This window comes from Nothobranchius furzeri, chromosome 12 (assembly GCF_043380555.1).
Source record: "Nothobranchius furzeri strain GRZ-AD chromosome 12, NfurGRZ-RIMD1, whole genome shotgun sequence".
In the NCBI taxonomy this organism is placed as follows: Eukaryota; Metazoa; Chordata; class Actinopteri; order Cyprinodontiformes; family Nothobranchiidae; genus Nothobranchius; species Nothobranchius furzeri.
In genome coordinates, this window is record NC_091752.1 from 18,936,601 (window position 1) to 18,949,111 (window position 12,511).

The following is a 12,511-nucleotide window of genomic DNA, read 5'->3' on the forward strand; positions in this document are numbered from 1 at the left end:
GTAATAAAGCACAAAAAACAACTGTAACTATAAACTATATAATATAGTGTCAGTGGGCTTTGGTGTAATTTCTAAAAACCACATTTAATATTTGAAGTCAAGCTAAAACTGGCTAATTTAACATAAAATTATAATGAATGTTTCTTGTAAGATGCGCCTTTTGGGGTTTTTTTATTGAGAAAATTGAGTATTTTACTTCTCCTTTGTGTGCCATGAAGCATGAAGCCTAAATGATGTTACAGATGAAGCCTCGGAGACACTCTAAGGATGCTTCCAGAAAGTACTCTGTTTCTGACAGGTTGTCACATTTCCTCCTCACTGAGACTTTCATGTGAGTGCAGAGCTCGGTACCTCGTACTTCTCAGATGATTTATGTTTTGCACACTTTGAGGATTTCACATGGCCCTCTTGGTGCACTACAAAGTTTGAAACGTGTAATATGATGCCTCTGACTCTGTAGCTTTCCTTAAACTAGCATGAAATCCATCAGCTGGCTGAGTGCAGGGAGTCTGTGGAACCGAGCGATTCAGAATATTAACAGCCAGCTCTATTTATGGCAAATAAGTCTCCCTTAAAGTATCCTATTGTGGAATTTAAGATAACCTAGTTTTTTTTATTTAAATATATATATATATATTTTAAGTTGATACAGTTTTAAATCTTCTTTAGAGTTGCATTCCTGGTGCAAGAGTCCACACTAGAAAAAGCGGGTTATCTTTCTGCACAGATTCTGAAGTCTGTGTAAATAAATGCTCTGAAATGTAAACGTTGAGGGGAGTTTTAGATTCTCAACATGTCATTTTAATGCAGGTAAATTAGAGAAGATGGCAGCAACAGATTTATGATAATGTCAGGAAGATGAGTCACTGAAAGCAAAAAAGTTTTTTTGAAAATTGAGCAGCTGACGATGAACATGGAATATGTTGGCATTTAAAAAAATAGAGGATGTTTGCAAATGGAGGAACATAAAAGTTTTGTAATTGGTGGTGATTTTATAGAAATGCGGCTAAACTTTAACTCCAGCAGGAAGAAAATGAAAGACGAAAACCTTCTGGGTAAACATTTTTGCTAAACACTTGAAACCGTTCTCATATTATGCTGTTTTTCTCCATATCCCCACAGCTCATTTGCATTTCATTGACTCTGACCTCTGAACATGGATTTTATTATCACTTCCTCAAAAAATGTGTGGCAGAGCTGAGCTTTTTGGAAATGTTCTTCACCACTACTTGTCAATAAAATAAAATACACTTTATGTAACCCTAACTTGTTAAAACTGTTTTGCTTTGCATTTCTTGTGCAAAGTCGTTCAGAAGTGTTGCTGACATCAAGTGTAGCTCTTAGTCTGTGATGTCAGGATCAACAATTGTGTTCTCTGTGTATTTATTATTTTTTTAAAATTTTTTTGGGGGGGTGGGGTCTAATTTAATTTTGGAACGTTGCAAACATCAAACCCAAGTCCCCATCTCTGTTGGGTGCTTGCTACCTTACATATTTGGAATTACTAAGGCTTCAAAGACTGAAGATTAGATAAGTTATATGCTGGTTCAGGTCATCAGGTCATGGTAATCCAAAGGGTTCAGATGAAGGCAGCTGGATTTTGCGTTCTGAGGAGCTTTGTCAATTTTTATAAATTGTAGCCGTCTGTAGTTGCTTAACAAGCTGAAACTACTTATAAATACTCCTTCTCCCTACCCAGCGATGAGTCGTTGGCGTTGTTAGGTTCTAGAGGATTAAAGAAGCCGTCTACGTTAAACGGGAAAGAGCCTACTTTAAACAGAGGAGGAGGCCTCAGGTTTCACCTGTCAGCTCTGACCCTAGTTCCAAAACAGTTTCAGTCTAGGTCATACCTTCCTGCATCTAATCAAAACAACCATTCTGACACAATAGAGCCTAATGACATCAATGACTCCTCGGGGGGTATTCGTAGACAGACAGCTACCGTTTATTTGCTCCACTTTTTCATATTGCAGTCCCAATTGACAAAGCTCTTCGGGTGAGAAACAAAGTATCTTCTAGGTACCAAAGACGTCCAGTCGCCTCCATCTGAACCCTTTGAGTTTGGTAGGTTGGTTTTCTCAGCACAATCAGGGTCTTTAGTTGTATGTATGTTTCAGTTTAATTTCTTTATTCTAATTCATCTTACTATTGTGTGCACAGATTTTTGGAATAAGATAGTTATTATTCAATCATCCATCCATTCTCTTCCACTTATCCAGAGCTGGATCGTGGGGTCAGCAGCGTAAGAAGGGAGGTCCAGACTTCCTTCTTCCTAAACACTTGGGCCAACTCCTCCTTGGGAAATCAAAGGCGTTCCCTAGGTAGCCGAGGGACAGAGTCTCTCCTGTGTGACCTGGGTCTTCCTTTAGGTCTCCTCCCGATTCAACGTGCTGCATCCTGACCAGATGCCCAAGCCACTTCAACTGGCTCCTCTCGATGTGGAGGAGCAGCAGATTTACTCTGAGCACCTCCCGGATGACCGAGCTTCTTACCGTAACTCTATGGGAGAGCCCAGACACCCTACAGAGAAAACTAATTTTGGCCGCCTGTCACTACCAAAATCTCATGACCATAGGTGATGGTAGGAACGTAGATTGACCGGTAAATCAAGAGCTTATTATTCAATTCTTAATTTATATAATGTGTTTAAATTCGAGCTTACAAGCTTATGGCTACCAACCATATTTTGTTATGCATGAGGCCAAAAAACAATTTGTACATCTTCATAAACATTTTTAAAGATACCCAATTAAAATTCCAAATTAATTAATTTTATTAGATTAAATAACTAAATGTATGAAAAAAATTACATTTATTTTAAAAATGTCAAGCTAGTCCTACTAAATACAGGATAAAAGTAATAAAAATTAAACAAACAATTTGTGGGTATTCTTTTTCATTTTCAACTTTATTTAATCATTTTAGTGGCTCTAATTTTCTCCAGATATATATAATAAAAATTGAAAAATATTTAAAATATAGGAAAACAGGGCAGAATGAAACACACACACACACACACACACACACACACACACACACACACAAACACACACACACACACACACATATATGTTGTTTTTTTTTTGTTTGTTTTTTTGGCAGTTTTTTTTTCCAACATAGTCATGAACACACAGCCTCTATCTTGTGTCATTCTGCCTCGTTTTCCTGTTTGCAATATTTTTCCGTCCTGGATTCAGGTTCTTTACTAAATATTTAAAATTTGTAGAAAAACATATCTCAGTTCAAATGCCCAAAACAATACGACCGTGTGTGTTTTAACAAACATGCAACATTTCCCTTCACATAAATCATGCAAACATTCCCATCAATGTTCTTTCATTAAATATGTAAAACCATCCTTAAGAATCATGAGCGTGAGAAAACCAAACACCTTGAGTGAAACGTTTCATCCCACCTTTTTTTTACCTGACTGTAATTTTTTTTATTAAAGAATCTGTAATACATTAACATGTGACACAGCAGGTATTTGACGGTGGTGTTGAGACAGAATATCATTGCTTAAGGCAAGGTGACAGGGGTAATAATCTGCTGTCCTTCGTGTTTAATATTTAAATCCCAGAGGTTGAGCTAAAAAATATGGTGGCGTCCTTGTTTCTAGTACCCTCCCCACCCTATCAGCCGAGTTCACTGTAATCAGTCAAACAGCAAAAACACAATCCACAATAATCTCCATTCATGTTTTCTGCTGTTACTGAGATAGAATGGAGATGAAATTATATGGGAATAACAAATGTATGAAAACTGTGATACACAAAATACATTTTGATTCAATTTGCATGAAAAATTGCCAGGAAAACTATGCTTTCTATTTGTGTGTATTCTCATATTTCAAGATGTCCTCTTCTATAGGCTTCACGCTACACTGCTCTCCCCCGTGGTCGTTTAGATTATATGTATTTGTTGTGTGCCTGCTATGATTCTCTTCACTGTGTAAACACAGATTTATCCCTTCCATTTGCAGCAATTACTCATTTTGTGTCTCTTCTCTTGTTTTCATTCTCTGCACGCCTGACAGGAACACATTCATTGTAGGTCAATTTAGAGAAGTGTACGGTTACACATTGCATTTCATCAAACTGTGCATGTGACACACAGCATTTACCTTTCGAGCGGTGTGGAATGCATGAAAGGTCAGATAACTTTGAGACAAAGAGGTTCATGTAAATGTTGATTAATCCCTACAACTCTTGGGAGAATTTACAAAACACAATTTTAATTCCTTAGCGCTTTAAACATTTAAGGTTTGAGGCAGTCGAGCTACAACATGGCACTTGGCCTATAAATCAATAATTAATATGAGATTTTTTTTCCTTGTGACATTTGAGCACCGTCTGTCTACATTCATTATTTTCACTTTTCTTTTTTCAAATTTCACGTTCCAGGCTGGAGGTTCATAAAATGTCAGCTACTAAACTATATTTTCTAATAAAAAAGAACACCACTTGACATAAATGAATAGACTGAAGCTAAATCTCACCAATGTTTGCAACTACAAATTTCAAACATGCTTTTAAAACTCCTGTGATATTGTTTTTCATCGCTCATCACATTCTGTTAGGGAAGCAAAGCCTGCATTCTTAATACAGGCAGCAAGATTCTTGTGCAACAGTCTCATATCTGTGTTGAAAAGGCATCTAAGCATTTCTCAGCGGGCCCTGTGCGGCTGACTGTGTGTGCATGACTGTAGGCTTGATTAACAAGTTGTTGAGTCAGCATGAGCTGTAGTCAAGAGCATCGTCTCGCCCAAAGACTTCCTAACCTACAGCAAGCTGCTGAAAAGTTTCACAAACTACTGCTAATCAGTTTAGATCTACTCGCTTAATTACCACATGTGATAAGTCTAATTCATGTTTAATAAAATCAAATTCACTTTATTTGACTGTTGTATGCAGATAAATCCAGTCACATAATGGTTTTACCATCAGCCTCATGGGGGGTTTGTAATGCTGGTAATGCTTTTCTCTTGTTGCTGGGAATAATTGTTTGAATTCTGCCATACTGAAGGGTGTTTCAGCATGATTGGCCTGTCTATTCCACAGCATCGCAGATTTAAAGAAGATATATCATTTTTATCATTCTTCTTAAGTCCTGTTACTGCTACGGTTGATGCAAAACATGTTTATGAAGTTCTTTGCTCAAAATCCCACTACACCCACTGCACTGTGGAAGCTACACCCACCCATCCCTGCTCAGGCTGCTATAAGCTGAGAAGCTCTAATTTGTGGGAGGGCCTTGGAGCAGATGCACTGTTTCTACCGCAGCAGTTCCTCTCTCTCTCGCTCTCTCTCTCTCTCTCTCTCATGTAAGATGTGATTCTATTCTGAAACATGTTTGATATTTTTCTTGCCCCTCATGAGGGCATCGCAGTGTTGAAGCAGCAATGCGTCCCAAAAGTACCACATTCGCTAACACAGCGCAAGCACCACCCCAGCTCAGCTGGTATTTTTGTGTCTACACACATTGTTTACTTTTATTTTTACACTTTTCCTCATTGTTTTACTTCCTTTCTTTCATCTTCCTTCTCCAACTCTCATAAACCCCCTCTACGTCAAGCCCAATGGAGACATGTCAATAACTCTGTGTGTAACAGTTTTCTTCAATTTTTTATCGACAAGGTGGCAATGCTGCGAGACGCCCTGCTTAAATCTAGTGTGTTAAGCTCCTCTACGTCTTTTGAGGAACGGCTGGTCTCTTTTCATCCAGTATCACTTGCGGAGTTCACCAGTTTGTTAAAAAAGACTAAACCTAGTCGGTCACCAGAAGATATTTTACCCCCGCGTTTGTTTATGTCACGGTGCAGGTGAGTTGAGCGGTTTGTGAGGATCCAAATGCTGGGCAGGAAGCAGGCAGGCAGGCAGGCAGGCAGGCAAACTGGACATGTAAAAGGTCTTTAATGGTAACTGCACGCAGGACATGGAAACAATGAACCGACAAAACACACAGAACTGAGAGGGTTTAAATACATGAGGGCTGGGAGCTTGGGTGATTGGAAAACGAGATGCAGGTGGGAGCAATTAACAGGGACACAAGACTGAACAGAATGGGGAGACAGGACAGGGTGTGACAGTTTATGGAAGTTTTTCAAACAGTTGCACCACTGATTTTGCACATAATCAACAACAGTTTGGCTTCTGTTTTTTTTTTTACCGACAGATTCACCCACTTTTAAAAAAACCTGGGATGGATGCTTCATTACCAATCTCCAAACTCCCTTTTTTGGGTAAGATGCTTGAAAAATGTGTCTATACTAGTGGTGTGCATCTCTACCTGCCTCACGATTCGATCCAATTCCGATTATCTGCCTAACGATTCGATTTGAGTCTGAAATGCATCACGATTCTTCACACAAAAATTTTCATTACTTAATAAAAGCAGTAGAATAGTTTTCAATTTCTTTTTGATTTCGAAATCCCTGAAAAACAGAACATTCATCTATAGTGAGCAATAATGTTTAAAGTGTGCTGCCTATAATTACTTAAATAATTCAAGAAATAATGTTTTCGGTAGAGCAGCTTTAAGATAGAATATTACTGAACTTAAAAATAGTAAACAAATACTGTGTTAAGTGATTCTTTCACATCCAGGATCCCAAAACAGAAATTAGCCCAGACATCCGATTTAAATGTAACGGGTACATCTTTGATTACTGGTAATGTTGGCCCTGTATTCCTGTCCAATTGCTTCTAGGACAACGCAGTGCGCATGTCATTGCAACTCTACCCCCAGAAGTAATTGTAAAACCTCAAAATTTTATTGTCCTCGCATAGACATAGACCAGGGGTCGGCAACCTGTTCCCATCAAAAAACCATTATTATCCATTTCCCACAGTAAAGAAAACACCTCAGCAGCCGCGGCGTTGTGGGCGGGGCCTACCCTCAGACAGCAGCCGGTACCGGTCGGTCGCTCGTGTACGTCAAAGTTATCTTTCATAAGAAGATAATCAATAAAACGATTTATATAAAGTGGATCCAGAAGTTGTAGCCCGTCTCTGCCTACAATATTTTGATATCTTTCACCCTGTTGGTGGTTTTACTGAGCAGGTGCCACTTTTGTCATACATTTCTTTTTAAAACACGTTTAGACTGTTCAGAATACAAATCCAGGCTCTGTCACGTTTGATTGTTGTAATTAAACTTTGTAGGTGGGGAAGGTCAGAAAAGGATCCGATCATTTTGTTTTTCCCTCATTTACAGCGACGGAGATAACGGCGCAGTGCGCCTGGCTCTGGTGTTAATCAAGCTAAATTATATCTATTTTCACAAGAAAACAAAACAGTTAAAAGCAGGGCTTGTGTTGTGTTGACCGGATAGTTCCCGTTTTTGACTATTTATTTTGACGGAGAAAGAATAGAAAGACCCCGACGCATGCAGACGAATTGACACTTTATTCGTTTCGCACATCGCAGATGTAGCTAAATCACTTAAGAAAAGATTCCCATCTGAGATGGACACTGAGCTCAGCGCAGCTCGCTGTCAGTGCGTACGTACGGCGCACAGTGAGCTGAAGATGTGGAGAGGGGCTTGGAGCACGTCGCAGAACCAGAGCGCATGCAGGAAGATTCCTCCGACTGAAGCGAGACTTGTCACTTAGAAAATTCTCCCTGATTATGAAACTTTGGCTGAATAGTGCTTGTTTCTGTCTCCAATGTGACGACACATCCAGGAGCTGAGGAGAATCCCAGAATCTCACATCCTCGTCAGCTCAGAACACGCATATGTTTACGCACAAGCGTGACGCGTCTACCCGGTCTCACAGTAAGACCGGGTTGGACCTGTTCAGGTTTACGCAGACAATCTTTACATTTAGAATTGGCATACAGATGTAAAATTTATGCAGTAAAATATAAAGCATTTTATTTAAATATCCATTCATTATTTTACAAGCACAGAGAGCCGCATCAGATGGATGGAAGAGCCGCATGCGGCTCCAGAGCCGCGGTTGCCGACCCCCGACATAGACATAGGGAGAGAATCTCATTATGTCACATTGCTGCATCAATGCGGAATCATGCAAGGCTGAATCGCGATGCATCTTAGAATCGATCATTTTTCCCACCTCTAGTCTATACTCAACTAATGGACTTCTTTAAGGACTTTGATATTTTAGAGACCCTCCAATCAGGATTTAAAATGTTGCATAGTACCGAAACTGCCCTACTCAATGTCTTTAATGATATTCTTCTAGCAACAGACGGTGGCAGTCCAGTGCTGCTGGTCCTATTGGATCTCACAGCAGCTTTCGATACATAGACCACAAAGTGTTGCTCCATTGCCTTGAACATTATGGGAATTTCTGGGCAAGCCCTAAATTGGTTTAGATCTTATTTACATGACATGATGGTTTGTGTGAGGATGGGTGGTTTCTCATCGGGCTTCTCACATCTGCCTTGGGGGATACCGCAGGGTTCAAAACTGGGACCCTTGCTGTTTTCTATTTATATTCTTCCATTGGGTGACATTCTACAAAAGTTTGGAATTGAATTCCATCTCTTTGCCATTGACTGCCAATTGTATTGTACTTACCTCTAGGTGGCGCTGGTGACCACACGATAAAAATTTTTTTGGATTGTTTGGCAGAAATTAAAACATGGTTGGCAGAAAACTTCCTGTGTCACAGTGGGGAAAAAACAGAGGCACTGTTGTTTGGACTGAGTGGACATTTTGATTTTTCCAACGTAGACTGTGGTGAACTGAACCCCTATCTGGGCGTTTCCGCAGTCAACCTTGGCGTGAAGATAGACAGTGCATTCTGCATGGATGCTCATGTGGGTACTGTAGTATCCTCTTCATTTTATCATTCAAGACGTTTGGCTAAAGTAAAACCATTTTTATCTAGACATGACCTTGATACTGTTGTTCATGCTTTTATTACCTCACGACTCGACTATTGTGATTCCGTTTTATTTGGTGTAAGTAAGGGTACTGTAACCCGACTGCAGCTGGTCCAGAATGCTGCAGCAAGATTCTGGGACTGCAAAAGAAAGCATGAACACGTGACACCAATTTTGGCTGCTCTCCACTGGTTACCTGTTGATTTTAGAATTTGTTTTAAACTTCTTTTAATGATGTTTAAGGCGCTGAATGGTGTGGCTCCAGCCTATTTGGCGGAGTTGCTGCAGCCATATGCTTCGGCCCGGTCACTCCGCTCTGAGAACCAGCTGCTGCTTGTGGCTCCTAAGGCTAGGTTAAAGTTAAGAGGGGACAGGGCGTTCTCTGTTACTGGTCCAAAAATGTGGAACGCACTGCCCCTAACTATTAGGGCCTCTCCATCAGTAGCAGTTTTTAAAATGAGGCTGAAAACCTACTTTTATGACCTGGCTTTTAATTCTGTGGGTTAGCAATTGTTAATGTTTTATATTTTGTAATTCTCATTTGTGATTTTAATTATGTATGTAGCGCTATATGTTTTATTGTTTTACTCTTTTTTTGTACAGCACCTTGGTGGCATGCTCATGACTGTAAAGTGCTTTGTAAATAAAGGTTGAATTGAATTGAATTGAACACAACAGCCTCTGGGTCTACAGGGTTTTAAGACTCAAAGTTCCTATGTGTTATGGAAAAACTGTTTTTTTGGCACATTTTCCAGTCTGATGTGTTGCTACCACAATACAGTGTGAGCAGTCAGGTGCCCCAGCATTGGGTCGTATAGTGTGAGAAAAGGACTCGTGAGCTTTGCTCTGCAAGGAAACCGTACAGTTTTGCGATTGAATTCTACGATTGAAAAAGCACAATATAGGCCCAGCTTAGGTTTGCCGTTTGTGACATCACAAATGGGGACTTTTTAAAAAGGCTTGTTTTAAGCACATAAATCCTAAAGCAAATTACTGACAGAAAACTTTTTTTCCTCATTTAGAGTGTTTATTGAAGTTGTGAAAATCTATATGACTGTGCAAAAGGGTCCAAGAGGTGAGTTTTGCAAAATATGTCTACCTTTAAATGTGGACATTGACAAGGTCACTCCAAAATCTGATTTCTTACTGAACTATTCAGGACAGTGACTTTCTCATATGCTTCAAAGGATTGTCCTGCTACGTAACTCAAGTGTGCTTGAGGTTAAGGTGATAAATCGATGGCTGGACATTCTCCTTTAAGATTGGTAGAGAGCAGAATTTATGATTCCATCATTTATAGCAAGGCATCAAGGACCTCGAGCAGCAAAGCAGGTCCAGACTGCCACTATAAAGCTTGACAGCAGATATGTAAGTAAAGTAGGTAAATTTTATTTTTATAGCACTTATCACAGACATAGAATCTCAAAGTTCTTCACATAATTCAAAACAGAAAAAGATTAACATCAGAAAAAAATTGTCAAAATTATACAATTTCATAAAACAGGTGAAAGATGATTACAAATTTGAGTTAAAAATAACAAACAGTTATGTAAAAGCAGCTTCAAAGAAAAGGGTCTTTAGCTGTTTTTTAGAAGTGTCCAGACTGTCAGTACTACGTAAGGATAAACGAAGATCATTCCAGAGTCGGGGTCCAACAGTCTGGAAGGAGCCATCACCTCGACTTTTACATCTGCTCTTTGGAACTTCTAGAAGGTTCTGGTGTGTGGACCTGAGGGCTCGGGTTGGAGCATAAGGCTTTAACAGTTCAGTAATATAGGGAGAAGCTTGACCACGTAGAGCCCTGAAAGCTATAGTCAGGATTCTAAACTGAACTCTAAAGTTAATGGGTAACCAGTGCAGAGACATTAGAATAGTAGTGTTGTGTGCTGTCATTTTATTTCATATATGATGTTGTTCCTCTCCATTGCCATGATTAAAGCCAGGAAAACACACCACTGCACTCCTGGAACGATGTTGGAAGTAAATAAGCCGTTGGTATATGAAATAGCATTGCTGCAGTACTTTTATTTTGAAAATTACCAGGGATTTTACACTGAAACAGTGTGTCATTTCCTGCCTAGCCCTATGTTAACTGTGGAAATTGACATGGCAAAAATAGAACCGATCCTATCTTTAGCGGTGCAGCATACCATACTCTATTTGAAACTGTGACGCTCCGAGCCGCTGATGCTTTCAGTTGAAACCGGGGTAAATAAACAAAAATACGTATGAAACTACAACCTAGAGGCTCTTTTATGCTGTGACAGGAAAGCAGAACTGTCAAGTACAAAGGTGGCAGGAACAGCCAATCACATGTTAGCAAGAATCAGCAGAGCCAATAGATGAGCTTATGGATGATTCTAATGGGAAACAGGCTTCAACACAAGCGGTTGCTTTCTGTTTGGTCCTATTGGACGATAAAATGTGCAGGGGACAAACATTTACTTTGGAAAAAGTGTGCGTGTGTGTGTGTGTGACGGGGGGGATGGGGGGGGGGGGGGGGGGGGTACGTCCATTTGGTACGTCCAGCTGCAGAGTTCTGAACCAACTGAAGGTGGTCAAGGGCCTTTTTGTTAAAACATGTGAAGAGTGTGTTACAGTAATCTAGACGGGATGCTAGATGTTAAGTTTTTTACTAAATCTGGTGTTGGTTTTACACCAGATTTAAGGAGACTCGCACCTTCTAAAAAGGTCAATTTTTGTCTCTTCAGTGTATAAAATAATTTCCCAAAAGTTGTTTCTGTCATGGTCTGTGTCTGCGTCTTTCCCCATGTGTCTCCTGAGGTTCTCCATCCCTCTTTAGATTCTCCTTTTGTGTCTTCTAGCGCCCTCATGTGTCATGTATGCGTCTCCCTCATGTGTCTCCTGAGGTTCTCCATCCCTCTTTAGATTCTCCTTTTGTGTCTTCTAGCGCCCTCATGTGTCATGTATGCGTCTCCCTCATGTGTCTCCATGTTTTGCAGCTCTCTAGATATCTCTCTCAGGTCCTGTGTTCCTTTAGTCTTTCCCAGTCACCCCTCTACAGTGTTTATAGTTTCAGCTGTTCATTCTATTAGTCTCTTTAGTATGTTTTTTCCCACTGGTCTTTGTAGTTCCTTCCCTTTAGAATTTTAGTTATATGGTTGCTTTTCTGTTTTTAGGTTTACTCTTAGGTCATGTGAGTTTTCTTCCCTGATTAGTCATTGCTTTCACCTGGTCCTCCCCCCACACTCCACACACCTGCAGCTCATCTGCCTCCCATTATGCCCCAGTGTATTTAAGCCCTGTCTTGTCTCTGTGTCTTGTTGGTCCATTGTTGTTTGTCAGTGTTGTTTTGGTGCTCTGTGTGTGCTTCCTGTCCCGTCCCCAGTTTGTGCTCTAATGGGCCATTCCCATCTGTACCGGGTCGGGTAGCCCCAGTCGGCCCCAGCCTGGCCCGGTTGATTCCACACATCCTTGCCTTAAGCCCATGTGGGCTGATTCTACCCACCAATCAGAGGCTTGCTCTAATGGAAGGTGTGAATTTGCTGTCAGCAGTGGGTGTGCTGGCCCTGGTCGGCCTGAAGCAGACCCCCTCGAGAAGAGGGCTGAGAATGAGCCTTGGTTGGCCCGGAAAAATACCAGGCCACCCAAACAACCTACGCTACCCGGCCCGGGCCGACCCGGTACAGATGGGAATG